Source organism: Lepidochelys kempii, chromosome 9 (genome assembly GCF_965140265.1).
Source record: "Lepidochelys kempii isolate rLepKem1 chromosome 9, rLepKem1.hap2, whole genome shotgun sequence".
Classification (NCBI taxonomy): Eukaryota; Metazoa; Chordata; order Testudines; family Cheloniidae; genus Lepidochelys; species Lepidochelys kempii.
Window position 1 is genome coordinate 90,007,901 of NC_133264.1, and position 17,937 is coordinate 90,025,837.

At 44.7% G+C, this 17,937-nt stretch overlaps 1 long non-coding RNA gene across 1 annotated transcript in view; it reads left to right on the forward strand.

The window, feature by feature from the left end:
- Positions 1–17,937, forward strand: part of LOC140916956 (uncharacterized) — a 107,969-nt gene that overhangs the window by 1,359 nt on the left and 88,673 nt on the right. The window contains exon 2 of the long non-coding RNA XR_012160694.1: positions 665–769. This is a non-coding gene — a long non-coding RNA (uncharacterized lncRNA). The remainder of the gene's footprint in view (positions 1–664; positions 770–17,937) is intronic.

Here is a 17,937-nt window from a genome sequence, read left to right on the forward strand (position 1 = left end):
ATTCAGTTCCTGCTTCTAAAGGGCTCTCTAATCTAGTGGAGAAAGGCATGACAAGAACCAAGGGCTGGAAGCTGAAGCCAGATAATTTCAATTTAGAAAATAAAGCTCCCATTTGTAACAGTGAGGGTGATACCACTGGAACAAACCACCAAGGGAAGCAATGGATTCTTTGTCTCTTTGTGTCTTCAAATCCAGAGCGGATGCCTTTCTGGAAGGTATGCTTTAGCCAACCCCAAATATTGGGCTCAGTGCCGTAGTAATTGGGTGAAATTCTATAGCCTGTGCAATACAGCCGGTCAGACTAGATGATCTAGTGGTCCCTTCTGGCTTTAAAATCTAGGAATAAATTACATGCTCTTTCATCTTCCTCTCCTCCTATCCACCCAGCTGCACGTGAATGACGCAGCGCTTCCATCTCTTGCCAAGCTGGGCCCAGCACCCAATCTTTTGCATGCCAGCTCAGTCTCCCACCACTGCCGAGCCAGACCTAGAGTTTGTTTGTTTGAAAACAAAAACTTTATTTCGCCCGAAACAATTCCACAACAAACCCATTTCTGTAGCACCTTCCAGCCTAGACTCTCTGAAAGTCCTTACCGATGCTAATTAATTAACCTCATAATACCCCTGTGAGAGAGAGAGACATATTATCATCCCTATTTTACAGAAATGGAGGCCCAGTGAGATGATCTACCCCAAAAATTCATGTCAGAGCTGGTGATGCAACCCTGATCGCTTGACTACAAGACCATCTTTCCTTCTCTTCGATCCCGTAAGTCCATACATTTATCATATTAGAGCAACTACAGCGGATACCAACTCAAGTAAAAGGCAGGACAGTAGCCATAATAACCTTGGCTCTTAGTCCTCTAGGCCCCATTATTATTTACTTAGGCTAGGTCTACACTACTGCTTGAGTCGAGCTAACAGACGTTGCGCAGGGGTGTGAAAAAGACCCCCCCCCCGAGCGACACAGGTTACAGCGACCTAAGCGCTGTCCACACTGGAGCTATGTTGGTGGGAAGCTGACATAGCTTCTGCCTCTTGCAGAGGTGGAGCAGCTGTGCCGATGTAGTTCTTCTAGCGTAGACCTGCCTTGAGTTCTACTCTGCAGCCCCTTCCCACAGGCTTTGTATTGAGGTTACCTGTCAGACCAGCACTGGAGCGTTTTTGTTTGATAACCATGAATTTCCTCATAAATATATTCACCGGGGGTAGCTGGGTCTTTGGTTTAGAAGGGTCAGTGTAGCATGCTACGATAGACGTCTACTACAGCCTGTGTTCTTTCTGTATAAATTGAAAAAATATGACTGTAACCTCCATTTTCTCCAAGTTCACTCTCACACAGGCTTGAATACTGGTTACCTAATAAGTGAGTGGGAATGCTATTTCGCTGACTGTATAAGAGAATTCTATGAGGCCTATTGAACCATGTTTTATGGTTGCGGGCCATGAAGAGGTAACCAGGATGCATGTGAAATGGGTGGTTCAACTACCGCAGTTATATATTCTACCCCAGGCTGGCTCTCCATTCCTTTGGCTCCACAACGCACAAAATGGCTGAAAAATCTTCCTGTGACCCACCGTAACCCACATGCCTCTGCTGGCCCCAAAGGCTTGTGAGATATGTCAACAAAGTCTGGTGGGTCACAGGACAATTTTTTGGTCTTTGTGTGTGCATGCAGGGGAGGCTTCTGGGTGGGTTATTGCTGCTGGGAGCAAGCTGCCCCTTCCCTGGCCTGTCTGTGCTCCTGTGGGAGAATCTGAAGCTCTTTGAACCCATTGGATGTGCCCCATTTCCTGGTCACGTTCCACTAGGTGAGCACCATACCATCATACGCGGTCCATACAGAAGCTCCTGAATGTCTGAGAAAATAGCATCCGGTGCACACACAAGATCTTCATGTGAATTGATGACTCTGTGTGCTAAAATGAGGCCAGGTTAACTTATATCTTCCTTTCGAAAAACAAACAAAAAACCCCAAACCTCCAAAATACCCCAGCCCTGAACTACAATTGAAGAATCATTATCATCTGACTAGACATTCAGCATCTGCCATCTGATGCACACTGATTTTGCCACGTGTATTGTCCCACACAACCCTCAGGGGCCAGGTGATTCCCAACTGTTTATGAGGAAGCTGGTGTTCATTCTGAAGGTGTGTTCCACTGCAGCATTGATGTTTCTGTTTTGAAACACAGCTAAAAATAAGAGCTAGTTATGAACACTTGGATGAAAAGGTCAATCCTATTTAGAGTTTTTGTTGATCACAGTCAGGCGATTCATTCCACTAATGGCAGGTGCCTAGCATGCCTTCTATCAGATTGTGATTGAACAAATGAAGACATCCTCATTATGGAAAAATGTACTGGTCTGAAATCGATAATGTAAATTACTTGGCAATATAGTCCCCAGAACTGAAATGTATTGAAATAAATAAAGGTAAAGTTTACTGTTTTCTGTTGCCATTTGTACCCTATTATCAGTTACCATGTGAGTAACATTTATATTGTTGGATGGACCTTGATATCTGATCTGGTTTGCTAATTTATTTATTGTGGTAAAACGAAGGAACCCCAGTTATGGACTAGAACCCCACCGTGGCAGGTGCTGTACAAACACAGAACAAAAAGACAGTCCCTGCCCCAATGAGCTTACAATCTAAGAAATGTCACCTTTGATTACCAGCCTTTTTATTTGCTTACATGGTTTCTCTTTATGGCTCCCAAATAACATAAAAAAGAACAGATGAGTTGCAAGGTCCATCTTTTCCCCCAGGTGTTTGAAAAATGCGGCGAAATGGGTGGAGTGTGGGCAGACCTATAATTGTGTGAGGGGAATTTGTGTTTATTTTACATTGCTGCACTTAGGATGTTTTCTTAAGCTATGTCAAGGGCACTGTAGAGCATATGTGTTGGTCTTCTTCTTAGCATTGTTATAAATCTATAATAAATAAATATACTTGTACTGTATCTAGGATTAAGGCTCAGAAAAGAAAGGGCAGCTATAATCATGGGTCTGTAAAAGTTACCAGATAATCAGCAGATCGAATATATAACATCACACAAAGCAAATGTAAGAATTCTTGCTGGAAAGCTGGGACTTAATGAGGAAATTTAATGAAGCAAGTCCTGGGAGATTATCTGCGAGGTAGAAATAACTTTAATTAAAAAGTGATCATTATGATTTTAAGGAAAGAGCTAATTGCTTATTAAATATTTTATTACAAACTTGCATGCAATGTCCCCTCTTCCTCCACAGTCAATGGGAGGCGGGGTCTTGGATGGACTGCAGGGAATGTAACATGGTGCCTTGAAGTGGTGGGAGGGAGTGTGAGAGTGCATGCATGGCAAGATGGTGGCATGGAGGTTAAGTCCATTAATGGCTGTTAGCCAGGATGGGTAAGGAATGGTGTCCCTAGCCTCTGTCTGTCAGAGGGTGGAGATGGATGGCAGGAGAGAGATCACTTGATCATTACCTGTTAGGTTCACTCCCTCTGGGGCACCTGACATTGGCCACTGTCGGCAGACAGGATACTGGGCTGGATGGACCTTTGGTCTGACGCAGTATGGCCGTTCTTATGTTCTTCCCGTCTCCTAGGTCTACCACCTTCCCATTGGCTGGGGGATCAGGTTAGCTGATTGGCTGTTATGTGCCCCCACCATTTAAATGTCCTGGGCTTTTCAAAAGCTCCTGACTCCCGTGCAGCCAGATCTCCTATAAAGGTTAGAGGGAGTTCTGGTGTGCAAGGACCGCAGCACTGGATACTCTGGGACAGTCAATATAGCTCTGCTGATTTACACTGGCTGAAGCTCTGGGTCTATCACTTTTTTGTAATAAAATCATAATACAGTAAACTCCTGTTTATCCAAACCTCCGTATTATGTGAACTCCTTCCTTCTCCCCCATGTAGCTCCTCTTTCCTTAAAATTCTGATGTTAGAGCAGAGGGCCCCAGACAGGACTGCAAAGAGAAGGAGGAGGATGAGCTGGCTGCGGGAGAGGCCACCCTGCTGGCGCTGAATGGCTCCTGCGGCAATGCAGGGAGCCCTCTGCAGCCCCGCTCTCACAGGCGTGAGTGAGCAGGGCCAGGACAGTGCAGCTGCAGAGGGCCCCCTATGCTGCTGCAGGGCCAGTGACACTGGATCTCTGCAGGTATAAGGTGCAGAGAAGGCTGTGGCCCTGGAAGGGCAGAGCAGGTTCCTGGCCAGAGGGTATCCACTCTGCCCTGCCCCTTGTGCCTGCAGGGATTGGGTGTCACCTCAGGGAGCCTTCTGCAGGCCTCCTGCCGTGGGGCGGTGCAGTGGGGCAGAGCAGCGACCCCCCAGCCAATTCTCCAAGGAGGAGGAAGGAGGAGATCCCAGCCCTGGGCAGAGGGTGTCCTGCTGCTGAATGGCTGAAAGGCTCCTCCTGTCTCGATTATCCCAGCTCCCAATTATCCAAAGCAAATCCATGTCCCTCAGGCTATTTGGATAATTGGGAGTGCACTGTATAATGTTTGCCCTCTAGGTTAAACTAATAACCCCAGAAAATATTATATGTCTTTTGCTGACAGCAACACCTGACTGCTAGAAAAAAACGGCATAGCATATAGCTAATTTCCCTCTCTTATGCTGCATACGTTGGATATTGAAGAATGCAATAAAGTATTAATTATCAAATATCGGAGATAAAAATCAGTGCACTGATCAGTGCACAAGTGGAAATAACATGCAATACAGTCACTGTATGCCTTCTAGGGGGAGGGAGTGCAGCCGAGTTCCTCTCGTGGCCCTGGACTGTGATCCTGTTCTGTTTTCACACTGGGCTCCAGAACTGTTCAGCTGCCCTTTGTAGGTCTCATGCTGCATCACTTGAGACACACAGAAAAGCGGTGCTCCTCGTATACTCTGTTAGTCTTTGTGCACATGGTTCTTGAAGGGGATTGCTCACAAAAGGCAGCCCAGTAGAGGAGGATTCTGTGTAGAATTACAAGATGAAATAGAGGGAGAAGGACCCAGAAGAACCTAATCATGCAGCACTGAATGTTCTTTGTAACAGCGTTGGTAACTGGATGTTTTTTTCCGACACTCTAAGACCTGGTCTATACTACAAAGCTAGGTTGATGTAAGTCGCTTGGCGTTGACCTAGTTGTGCATGTCTGTACTCAGATTTCTCTGTTGCTGACGTCAGCACCCAATGACGGCAACACACTAACGCCACCGCCCTGAACGAGCCATGGGCAGTATACTGTGGTCAACGTAGGGCAAGTGTAAATATCGTGTGACCTATGTTGACCCTCACAGTCTTCCAGCAACTGCCCCACAATGCCTGACACTGACCACTCTGGTCACAGTTGTGAACTCCACTGCCCAGGGGTCACGGCGACCCAAAGCCTGGACTAGACAGTGGGTATTAGATCTCTTGGGCCTGTGGGGAGAAGAGGCTGAGGAACAGCTGGACAGCTATGAGCAGATTGCACAGGGGTTGCAGGCAAAGACGTGTGACAAAGATCAGCTGCAGTGCCACGTGAAAGCAAAGGAATTCCAGCAGGTGGACCAGAAGGTCGGGGAGGCCAATTGTTGATCTGGTGCTGAGCCACAGACCTGCTGCTTTTACAACAAGCTGCATGCCACACTTGGCAGAGACCCTGCAGAACATGGTGGATACCTCCGAGGAGCCCGAGACACAGACCCCTGGCGTGAACAGTAGGGAAGAGGAGGAGGATGGGGGACGTGCAACCAGGGTATCCAGCTATGCTGCGAGCCAGGATCTGGTCAAGATTTCATCGCAGTCTAGTCAGTCCCGGCTGCTGAGCAAGGGCGAGACCAGTGCAGAGGAAGCAACCTCAGGTAAGTGTGTGAATGCATTTCCCATTACAATGTTTAAATGTAGAAATAATGCCTGACCCCAACGTAGCAGGACACAGGTATTGACTTTTCATTAATTTACTTGTACTAGAGGAGGTAGAGTTGTTACCGGTTTTCATTCCCCTGCAGAGTTACCAGGAGGGGGGGCATGCGGAGCAGTTTGTTTACGTACACAGGGCTGTCCCTTGAATCCTTCTGAGAGATCTTAATGCAACTTTCACAGAGGTATTCTGAAATCCTCTCCTGATGGTTTCTAGGGATGGCAGCCTTATTTCTTCCTCTGTGGTAGGACACTTTCCTATGCCAGTTCACAGTGCAGTAAACAGGTTAGCGGCACATGGGCTCAAGCTGTTTCGGGACACCAGCAGCAGCTGTGTTCTCTGTGCCTTTGTTACCCCGAGGAGCAAGAAGGCAGCTAAAATCATAGAATCATAGAAGATTAGGGTTTGAAGAGACCTCAGGAGGTCATCTAGTCCAACCCCCTGCTCAAAGCAGGACCAATCCCCAACTAAATCATCCCAGCCAGGGCTTTGTCAATCCGGGCCTTAAAAACCTCTAAGGATGGAGATTCCACCACCTCCCTAGGTAACGCATTCCAGTGCTTCACCACCCTCCTAGTGAAACAGTGTTTCCTAATATCCAACCTAGACCTCCCCCACTGAAACTTGAGACCATTGCTCCTTATTTCTGTCATCTGCCACCACCGAGAACAGCCGAGCTCCATCCCCTTTGGAACCCCCCCTTCAGGTAGTTGAAGGCTGCTATCAAATCCCCCCTCACTCTTCTCTTCTGCAGACTAAATAAGCCCAGTTCCCGCAGCCTCTCCTAATAAGTCATGTGCCCCACCCCCCTAATCATTTTTGTTGCCCTCCGCTGGACTCGCTCCAATGTGTCCACATCCTTTCTGTTGTTGGGGCCCCAACTGGATGCAATACTCCAGATGTGGCCTCACCAGTACCAAATAGAGGGGAATGATCACTTCCCTCGATCTGCTGGCAGTGCAGCCCAATCTGCTGTTGGCCTTTTTGGCAACAAGGGCACACTGCTGACTCATATCCAGCTTCTCGTCCACTGTAATCCCCAGGTCCTTGTCTGCAGAACTGCTGCTTAGCCAGTCGGTCCCCAGCCTGTAGCAGCGTATGGGATTCTTCCATCCTAAGTGCAGGACTCGGCACTTGTCCTTGTTGAACCTCGTCAGATTTCTTTTAGCCCAATCCTCCAATCACCACTGCCTGTGGAAAATACTGCCAGTGCTGTATGCCACTTGTACCCATGGAAATAGGGGCCAAAATTGTATTGTTCCCTGCAGCTCAATAATTCCTTCCTCATTCTCCCACCTCCTGCTGGACCATGCTCCCCATGGCTGGGGCTGGAGAACGGTGATGTGCACAGGCGTTCCAAGGCTGAAGTGTCAATAAGCGTGTCTACTTTAAAACGTTAGGGGACCAAGGGAAGGGAGTTCTGAAACTTAACTTTTGCTTCCCATTGTGGCTGTACGTCTGAGTTTGTTATCTGCAGCTGTCACCATTGTGGCGTTGAGGGGTTCCCCCTCCACGCCCAGTTGGTCCCAGGAGGACCATATTAAAGAGCTAGAGACAGTCAGTTGCTGCCTGGAGCTGGAGCAGTGAGGAAAGTGTTCCTGGCTGGCTGAAGGAGCAGCAGATCTAGGGTGGGCCCTGGAGAAATGGGTGGGCCTACCCCTCCTGCCCCCCAGACACTAGGGAAGTGATTTAAGCCCTGAGGAAAAGAGTTGAGAAGGCACAGAGAAGGGGCTGAATAATGAACTGTGAAACATTCCTGGAAGGGGATCAGATGGTTTAGTGGCCCAGCTGGAGAGTTGGGACCAGAAAGGCCCAGAGTGGGTGAAGACAGTGCCTCCAGCGAGGAAGACCTAGGAGTAGGGCCCCATACCAGGGCTGGGATGTTTAAAGACTGAGCCCGGGAAGGGCTACAGAGTTACCAACAGAGGGGTTCTGGAGTAGGCCCCTGATGGGTTGTATACCTTCGAAGGGGTCTGTTTTGTTTCACATATAGATGTGTGTGTGAGACTCGGCTGGAGGGCTGAGTCACTGAAAACCCACCTGAGAAACCACCTGACAGAGGTCACCACAGGTTAAGAGAGTGTAGACACCCACCCCCCGGCCAAGGGTGCTTGCGAGAGGTGGATGCTACCCTATTACAGCGATATACTAACTGTGGTGGCGTTATGCCAACTTAACTTGCATTGACCATAATTTGTAGTGTAGATGTGACCTAGGTGAAATGCGAATAGCTGTTCGTAATATTGACAACTCTTGCAATTTTATCACAAGTCTCACAATTTTTGGTGTTTTAAAGCTCCAGCTCCTGGACTCAAGTGATGAGGTGAGAAGCTTTCATTCATTTTTTTTTCTAGCTCTGATGATTGTGGAGAAAAGCTTGAAAATGTGATCTGAGTGCAACCCCAGGACTCAAAACACCAAAGGGCAAATAAAAATAACCCTGCCTTTATTATTTGTAAAGAAATGTCATGATTTTAAAGCCAGTCTCTTAATTTTGGGGTGTGTGTGCCTGACACATGATTTTGGAACAGTCAGCAAAGTGTTTGCATGACGCTGAAAAAAAATCATTGTGTCTAATTCCTTGCAGAAGTTGTCCAAGGACACTTTGTGTGAAAACCATCATTTCTTTAGGATGCTTCGAGATTCATGGAAATTCAGGTGATCTGCTTTGCTGTCTGTAGTTTGTGGCATGGAAGGTCTTAAAAGCCCCTCTCTAAAAACTGGCCTTTCATTCTGGATGTGTAATACATTTGTGAAGTGGGGGCTATGTCGCTGCCTACTGGCAAATCTACCGAGAGGATAACAGCTTATTTCTGCTGCCACCTAATGGAGCTACTTCTGGAAGCTAAAAGAAGATCCTCTTTTCAGCTTGCATGTCAGAGAAGGAAGTCTTTAACTTGGCCTGTAATGTCAGCTTTTGCAATTATTTCTCATTCTTGCTTAACTTTTGGTTTTACTACCATCAACTTGTGCATTAGTTAATCACCTCTTTCCTCACTAATTGTAATTTCTGTTTAAGTCACCATATGTGGATATTGTGGCAGCAGTCTGTGGAGAGAGATTTACCATTTAATTCCTGTAGTCTAATGAATTCTCTGCCGTGTCTCATTTTTCACGCCTGTCAGTATTAGAAGCTCTCGCTTCATTCCTTGTTTGTACCAAAGGGCCATGGTTTAAATACAGATTAAACGTATTTCATAATAAATATATTAAAACAGAACTCTATCCCACTCATAGGAATGTAAAAAGCCTGTGTGTGATGAATATTGCATATTCCAAACTTAGTTCCTCCTGATCCTCAACTCAAGGGCACTGAGTTGCATGTTTTTACAACACTGCATCTCTTCCTGGACTTGAGTTTTTCATGATGTTGTAAATGACAATGAAAAACAAATATATAAGGGGGAGAGACATACACACATGGGTGTGGCAAACGTTTTTATAGACTGTCTTCTCCAAGCAGACAGCAAATACAGTGCCAACTAGTATTACTCATGTTATAACCTTTATTTTGCTGCTTTGAGGTGTATATGAACTATTACTGTTCCCATGCATTTTTATATTCTGAACATGTTTAATTTTTGTGGCTTTCTGTAACTCCCTCTGGCCAATGACAAAATAATTCTTCAGAGGATAAAGGTTTAGTTGACGCTCTGCTAAATATGCCAGCTGCAGTATGGGCGACTCCAGAGAACGGTTTTCAGGGGTTTTCTTAAACTGAGATAATTCTATCTTTACTTATTAACACAGCCAAGCCATTCTATTCAACTTATTAATATTCCAAAATAATGGGATGAGTAACTGTATGATGATTCTTGTGATGTGTGCAAGAAAGAATGAGCCTTTCAAATTCCTTCCCACTTGTGAATCTGGTTCAAGAAGTAAAAAGGATTGTTTAATTCATTTCTCCATCTAACCTGTTGCAATAAGGGTGTTTGAGATACAGGAACCATGAAATATAAAGATAGATCGATGCATACAACTCCTATTAATGTTAGTGGGAGTTACATGCACGCATCAAGGTGAGCGTATGGGCATGACTCTCTTGCCCTGCACAGAGTGTAATCATTTACTCCAGTACAAAGTAGATACTCTAATTTTGGGCAAGGTTTTCTTGTCCAGAGAGAGGTTAACAATAGCCTGGTAGCTCCTGAAACTGATTAATTCATCATTTTTAAAATGTATACAGTATGAATACAGTGACATAGAAAGGAGAGAATTGGACAGTTAGATCATATTTGGTTACTGTTCATTCAATACTCTTGCCTGCACAAAACCTATCACATTTGAAATTATGCTGGAATATTAATAAGTTTAATAGACTGGCTTCACTGTGTTAATGGGCAAAGATAGAATAATCTTTCAGTATAAGAAAAACCCTGGGAAACATTATGTATGGGGTGCTGTCAAGATGCTCTTCTTCTAAAGTGCTTATGCCTTCCCAAATAAAGAAACGTAATGGAACGATATAATCACCAATTTGTTCTAAGGTCCATTTTATAATACCTTAGTGGGTAGAGCACAGATCTGGGACTCATGAGATCTGGGTTCTGCTCCTGGCTCTGCTATTGGCCTGCTAGGTGACCTTGGCAAGTCACATTACTGCTCGGTACCTCAGTTTCCCCATCTGTAAAATGGGGCTAATGACACTTCATTTGAAAAGCGCTTCGAGTTCTACTGACGAAAAGCACTATACAAGAGCTGGGTTTTGTTAGTATTATAATATTTCTCCTCTGATGCATACACAATAATTTGTAAAATTATTTATATTTCCTAAATAATTTTTTTTAATTTTTAAAAATGAGCCTTGTTTTGTTTCAGAATAAACACTGAAAATATGATTCTCTTTTAGGTGACCATTTTTGTTCTAGGAATGAATTGTCTAGTCATAGTGGCTGTGTTTAAAAAAAATCCAGCATTTATCAGCATTTACAGTGGTGTCTGAGGCTCCCCAATGTTTCTCTATATAAGTAGAAATAACCAGGCCATCTCATATACTGCTCTATGGTAATTATATCCTTAGGCCCTAATTCTGCATACACTTATGCACATGCTTCATTTGACTACTTCGAGTAGTTCCATTATAGACAAGGGCCAAAGACTGTAAACTCTTTTGGGAAAGGGACTGTTATTTTGTAATATGGATGTAACATGCCTAGCTCAATGGGGGCTCATCCCTCAAAGGGGCCACGGCACAAATGATGATATGGCTTGGTAAACATACTGGCTTTTATTCTGCTAGGGTACAGCTACACTGCACCAACGCCCCCCACCACCGGCAGTCAGTCTCAGAGGCCCTGGTCACCTGATTCACGCTCATGGGGCTCATGCTACAGGATTAGAAATAACAGTGCAGATGTTCATAGAATCATAGAATATCAGGGTTGGAAGGGACCTCAGGAGGTCATCTAGTCCAACCCCCTGTTCTTGGGCTGGAGCCTGGGCTCTGAGACCCATCCCCCTTGCTGGCTTTTAGAGCCTGGGCTCCAACCCAAGGAATGTCTACACTGTTGTTTTTAGCCCCGTAGAGTGAGCCTGAGTCAATTGATGCAGGTTCTCAGACTCGGTGTCACCGTTGGGTTTTTTTTTTTTTTTTTTTTGCAGTGTCGACCTACCCTGAGACACTCATCTGACCCACCTTACTGTAGTATCGGAGTACCTCACCATTTTAATGTATTCATCTTCTCCACACCACATGCGATTAGCTCCATTTTACAGATGAGGGACTGAGCCACAGAGTGATTGCGACTCACCCAAAAAGTCGGGGCACAGGAGGAAACTGAACTGACTTCTCCCAAGTCCCAGGTTAGCACCCTAACCATGAGACCAGCCTTCCTCTCCTTTTAAGGGCTGCTTTATAAATACTAATTAACTTTTAAATATTGTTATAATAATGGTAAACATAGAAACAACGAGGAGTCCGGTGGCACCTTAAAGACTAACAGATTTATTTGGGTATAAGCTTTTGTGGGTAGAAAACCCACTTCTTCGGATCCAAATAAATCTGTTAGTCTGAAAGGTGCCACCAGACTCCTCGTTGTTTTTGTGGATACAGACTAACATGGCTACCACTCTGATACTTGGTAAACCTAGGCTGCTTTTTTGCAATATTAACCTGATAAAGTTAAATGTAAAACAGTATGTTGAACAGCTACAAGCATCTAACTGAATTTCTTTCATAATCAATAAATATTCATACGATTACAATTACCCTTACAAAACTTGTTACAAGTTGGAAAGGCTATTGCAAGAAGGATTCATTTGTAGCATTTAATTGGATTCTTGTTGTGCCATTATGCGTGTTGCATTTCCGAGTGATTACTGTCCCTTTATGCCACTTTAATTAAATGAGACTGTGGCGAAGCACACTCAACGCTTCCATACATATTGCATTTGTACGCTCCCTCTGCTGGGCAAATAAAGGTATTGAGTCCGAACCTCCTCTTGCATCAGTTTTACACATAAAAAGAAAAGGAGGACTTGTGGCACCTTAGAGACTAACAAATTTATTTGAGCATAAGCTTTCGTGAGCTACAGCTCACTTCATCGGATGCATTCAGTGGAAAAATACAGTGGGGAGATTTATATACACAGAGAACATGAAACAATGGGTGTTACCATACACACTGTAACAAGAGGTTTCAGAAGGTACCTCAAGAACTCCTTTTCTTTTTACTGTAACAAGAGTGATCAGGTAAGGTGAGCTATTACCCAGCAAGGGGGCTGTGGGGACCTTTTGTAGTGATAATGAAGGTGGGCCATTTCCAGCTGTTGACAAGAACTTCTGAGGAACAGTGGGGGTGGGGGGAAGTAAACATGGGGAAATAGTTTTACTTTGTGTAATGACACATCCACTCCCAATCTTTATTCAAGCCTAAGTTAATTGTATCCAGTTTGCAAATTAATTCCAATTCAGCAGTCTCTCGTTGTAGTCTGTTTTTGAAGTTTTTTTGTTGAAGAATTGCCACTTTTAGGTCTGTAATCGAGTGACCAAAGAGATTGAAGTGTTCTCCAACTGGTTTTTGAATGTTATAATTCTTGACGTCTGATTTGTGTCCATTTATTCTTTTACGTAGAGACTGTCCAGTTCCTGGGTTAGTGGTTTTGTTGTGTGGTGTGTGGTTTCTGGTGAGTATTTGCTTCAGTTTGGGGGGCTGTCTGTAAGCAAGGACGGGCCTGTCTCCCAAGATCTGTGAGAGTGATGGGTCGTCCTTCAGGATAGGTTTTAGATCCTTGTTGATGCGTTGGAGAGGTTTTAGTTGGGGGCTGAAGGTGATGGCTAGTGGCGTTCTGTTATTTTCTTTGTTGGGCCTGTCCTGTAGTAGGTAACTTCTGCGTACTCTTCTGGCTCTGTCAATCTGTTTCTTCACTTCAGCAGGTGGGTATTCTAGTTGTAAGAACGCTTGATAGAGATCTTGTAGGTGTTTGTCTCTGTCTGAGGGGTTGGAGCAAATCATCCAAGCATGAGTGTGGTATAAGAATCAGAATCAAGTCGAATAGAATCTATGTTTTCCCATTGAAATCAATCTTCTTAAATGCTTTCCTGAATTGGGACCTTAGTCATCATTCTGCATCAGTGACATCAAAGCCCATGTCAATAACGCTCTGTAGGTGCTTAGAACAGAGATGTTTTATCATTTTCATTTAATTGTACTGTTAAAAAGAAAAGCCTTAAAAGGGTATAGAAGAGAAATGATACCATGGAATTGTTCCAGACATGGAGGGCTTAATCATACATAACTATACAACAGGACATTCAGGGGACTGTCCTTCTAGGGGACTATTTATAGGGAAATGTATTTCTAAAAGATCATTGCATGCTTAGGATGGTTGAAAAGAATCTCTTCTTCTTCCTCCTACCCCCTCACGTATACCCCACGCATACACTAGTTATCTACACCTGTGTGTGTCTCATGTCCTATTATTGCAGTGAATCTGAAAGCTCCTTAACATGAATGTGAGTGGGTTTTTGGGCAGCACTGATAGTCTTGATGGACTCTGCCTTCACCCGTTAGCCAGTCCTTGTATGTGTTTGTTTTAGTGTAGGCACACATGCAGTGTATGTGCCTTGTGCCATGCCCAGAGCAAAGGGAGCCCACTCCTGGGTGGGCTGGAGTACTGCAATTAAAATAGTAACTAATGATTAAAAAAATCAAATATAGCAATTGTTTCTCTTGAGTACCTTGAATGCTAGTTGAAGTGTTTAACTGGAGGTAATCTATGGAGACCAAAGAGAGGAGAACCACTGAATATTACCAGTGTACCATTGGCACGTGCTTCTCTACCACTTTTCAGGAACAATTTCCCAAGTCTTCTAGGCGCAGAGCTCTTCTGGGAGTCACTGGCAGTTGTGCTCCAGTCCAAGCCTAGATGGCTGCACTGTAATTTTATAGCCCTGCAGCCAAGCCCACGTGTGAGTCCAAGAACACAGGCCAGCTGGGTGTGTTCTAGGGCAGTGCAGACCTACCCGCTGGGCTTAGCTAGCCCTGCCCCACTATACCTGCAGCCAGTGCTAGGCCTGGAGGGGGAAGAAAAGGAGGGAACCTGGCTCAGTTTAGGGCTGACTCGTGAAGAGGCAGGAGGTAGCTCTGCATCTCTACGAGCCTGAGGGAGGGAGAAGCACTGAAGGAGATTGGGGAGCACCCAGCAGTGAGTGGGCTGTACTGCAGTAAAACCTGTGGTATCTGGCACCTCATCAACCAGAAGGCTCTGTTGACCAGCATTTCTGATCTCTCCCAGTACAAATCTTCGGTCTAGTAACCGGGACTAGTATCCGGCCCGGGAGGTTACGCAATTGCACATTCTGCACTCTGCTTTTATGCAAAGGAGGCAGAAGACAAGGCAGCCATCTGATATCAGGGATTTATTCAAAAAAGCAGCTTCCAGGGTGTGTCATGGGGTCAGTGCAGATTCAGCCCAAGATTCCATTTCTAACCGGCTCTTGTCCTGACATCAGCAAAAATCCCATTGAAGTCAATGGGGAGTTGGCCAGAATAAGGAATATGGCACTGGTCTTTCAGTGACATAATGCTAAATCATGTTAGCATAAGAAAGACGACATACCTCTGGTGGGCCACCATTGTTTATGATTCAGAGAACATAAGCTATCATTAACATGGAGCATCCTACATCCGAGCCTCTTACTGTAAAATGTCAGTCAAATGTTACCCAAAATACATCCAGCTGGATAGATGTCAGATATTGTACCATTTCAGGGAGGTGCTGTCATGTAACTGACAGTCTGGAGAGACAGTGAAATGAATATTTCATCAATGCAAAGATTTGCTTAATGATACAACATGCTGTTGCAAACCACAGTATGTTAGTTCCATGTGGAGTACAGCATGCCTGAGCAGTGTTATTTAGCCACATCTGTAGAGGACACACTTCTTGCAATTAAACATAGGTCTGCAATATATGATAGGCATTTAGATCCAAATCCAGGACTTACTGTGCGGTATGAATAAGTGGGCTCCATGCTGGTAAGGTCTGGGGTGTGTGTGGTGGGGCACTAGTAGGACAGAATCCCTGTTCTCTCAGGTTGTACAATGGCAGTAAAGCATGGAGCACAGTACTGGAGAGATTTGCTGTTGACCTGAGGCTGCTCTAACTTACCTCAGGGGCTGGACAGGATTTTGTATAGTCATAGGATATGGCGTGCATATAGGACGAGCATTGAGGCTGGTCAGGAGATGGGAAGCATTATCTGTGGCAAATTTCAAAAGAATTGAAAAATGTTAATTTTGGAGGGAATTTATTTGTTGTTGTTCTTGAAGTGAAATATCTAAACCAGTGGTTCCCAAACTTGTTCCGTTGCTTGTGCAGGGAAAGCCCCTGGCGGGCCGGGCCGGTTTGTTTACCTGCCGCGTCCACAGGTTCGGCCGCTTGCGGCTCCCACTGGCTGCGGTTCGCTGCTCCAGGCCAATGGGAGCTGCTGGAAGCAGTGCGGGCTGAGGGACGTACTGGCTGCCGCTTCCAGCAGCCCCCATTGGCCTGGAGCAGCGAACCGTGGCCAGTGGGAGCCACAATCGGCAAAACCTGTGGATGCGGCAGGTAAACAAACCATCCCGGCCCGCCAGGGGCTTTCCCTGCACGAGCGACGGAACAAGTTTGACAACCACTGATCTAAACTAAAAGTTTTGTTTTTTCTTTTGGGTTTTCAGTCATTTCTCTCTGCCTCCCCTCATTTCTCTCCCTTTGGAAAAGAGGGGGAGTAGGAAAAGCCTCAAAATTAAAAATATGGATTAGGTTTTGATACAAAAATAAAAATATTTAAAAAAATAAAGAAAAATTCATTACGAAAATCTTTTTTGTCCCAACTCTCCCTGTCCCATTATTTTTCAGTAAAAAAAGCCAGCCAGTTTTGGACGATATAAGGCCACCCAACCCAGTCCTTGCCCTAAGAGTAGGAATGGAATAACCAAGAGTCAGGCCCACTGAATGGAAAGTCAGAGCATCTAGCTCTAAGAGGGCAGTACTTTCTCTTCATTCTTAGATGATCCTCAGTATTGCCAACTTCAGGCACTGAAACATCAAGAGTAAGGCCCCCAAAGATCATGAGCGTGGCTTGAAAATCAAGTTTTTTTTTTTAAAAAAGAGTCCATTTTGGGTTTCTTCTCTTTACCTTCTGGTTTCTGAGCTTCTAGTTTTTATATTTCAAGGTTCTCTCTGAAAGCATTAATACTGGAAATGTCCTATTTTCTTTAAAATGAAAGCCAAGATTTTAATGTGATAACAGGAGACCAGCAGTTGGAGCTTTAAGATAAAACACCAAACTTTGCAAAACTTGAGATAAACCATGAGAGGGTTGGCAACACTGAATCTTAAATATAAAGTTGCTGGACACTGACTCCTACTGGTAAATTCATCATAAACTCCATCTGCACACTACGCATCTTGCTATTAAAGCCTATTAGATGGCTGGCTCCCCCAAAACAGCCTTTAAGCGTGGGAGAGCTCTGTAACGATAATGACATTTAAACTAATTCAGTGAAGCACATGTATTTTATGTTGTGCTGGAATGTAAATATGGTAAATATCTTCCATCTTGTTAGCCTCTTCCACTGCTCTAATTAATGGACTAACTTGCTGGTTTGTCAGTTTATCACATTGATAGACCTGTTAAATGAAACCTGCAGAGGTTAGACAATTTAGTCTGATGGTCAGTTGCAGCCCGTCATGGCAGTAATTTCTAGTAATAGCATATGTGCCAAATGTCCAAGTGGTATCCATTATACTTTTTGTTGACTTGAACCATTCATAACCTGTCAGATTAGGCAATTAGGCTGTCTTGACTTGCCAGGGGAAATTACTTTCCCCTAACTGATGGTATTGGTTTTGTGGTTGAGCAGATAAGCACTTGGTCAGACTGCTCTATGCATTCTTACCTGGCATGGATGATGAATGCTGAACTGGTGCTCAAACTTGAGTGCTTGGTAGCAGCAAACAGACAGTCACCAAGAGAAATATTCGAGGCATCTTCATGCATGTTTTAAAGGTGCACGATTAATGATGCCCCCAATCCTGCAAACACTCAGTCATGTGCTTGACTTGATGTACGTGAGCCATCCCATTCATTCCATTGCTAGTTTTTTACACTGTTTCCCTCTCCTGAATTAGGGTCAGATCCAAAATCTACTGAAGCCAATGGGAGACCTTCTACAAGGCTTCAACGGGCTTTGGAATAGGGCCTTAAACAAACATGGCTGTCGTAGGTGCCTCTGACACTTGGTGGTGTTCTTCTTGCAGTGGGTGCTGACATTCTCCTCTGGCAATTGTCCGTCTGGTATGTCAAGCAGTTGCTGTATCAGTTTGTAAATGCATCAGAGCTTCTGTTTATTCCATAGGAGTTACTGCTCAGCTCTCTCAGTCAAATGGCATTTAAGAGCTTTTAAGAGCCATAAATCCTTGACCTCAAAAGCCCAAGAGGTGCAGCATCCGGATATAATGTCACTTCAGCTGCTTTATGACTTTCAGCGGAAATAGACAAAAAAGATGAGTTATCTTGAAAAGCCATTTGGGTCTCCATTGAGTAAGGCTTATGCCCTCTC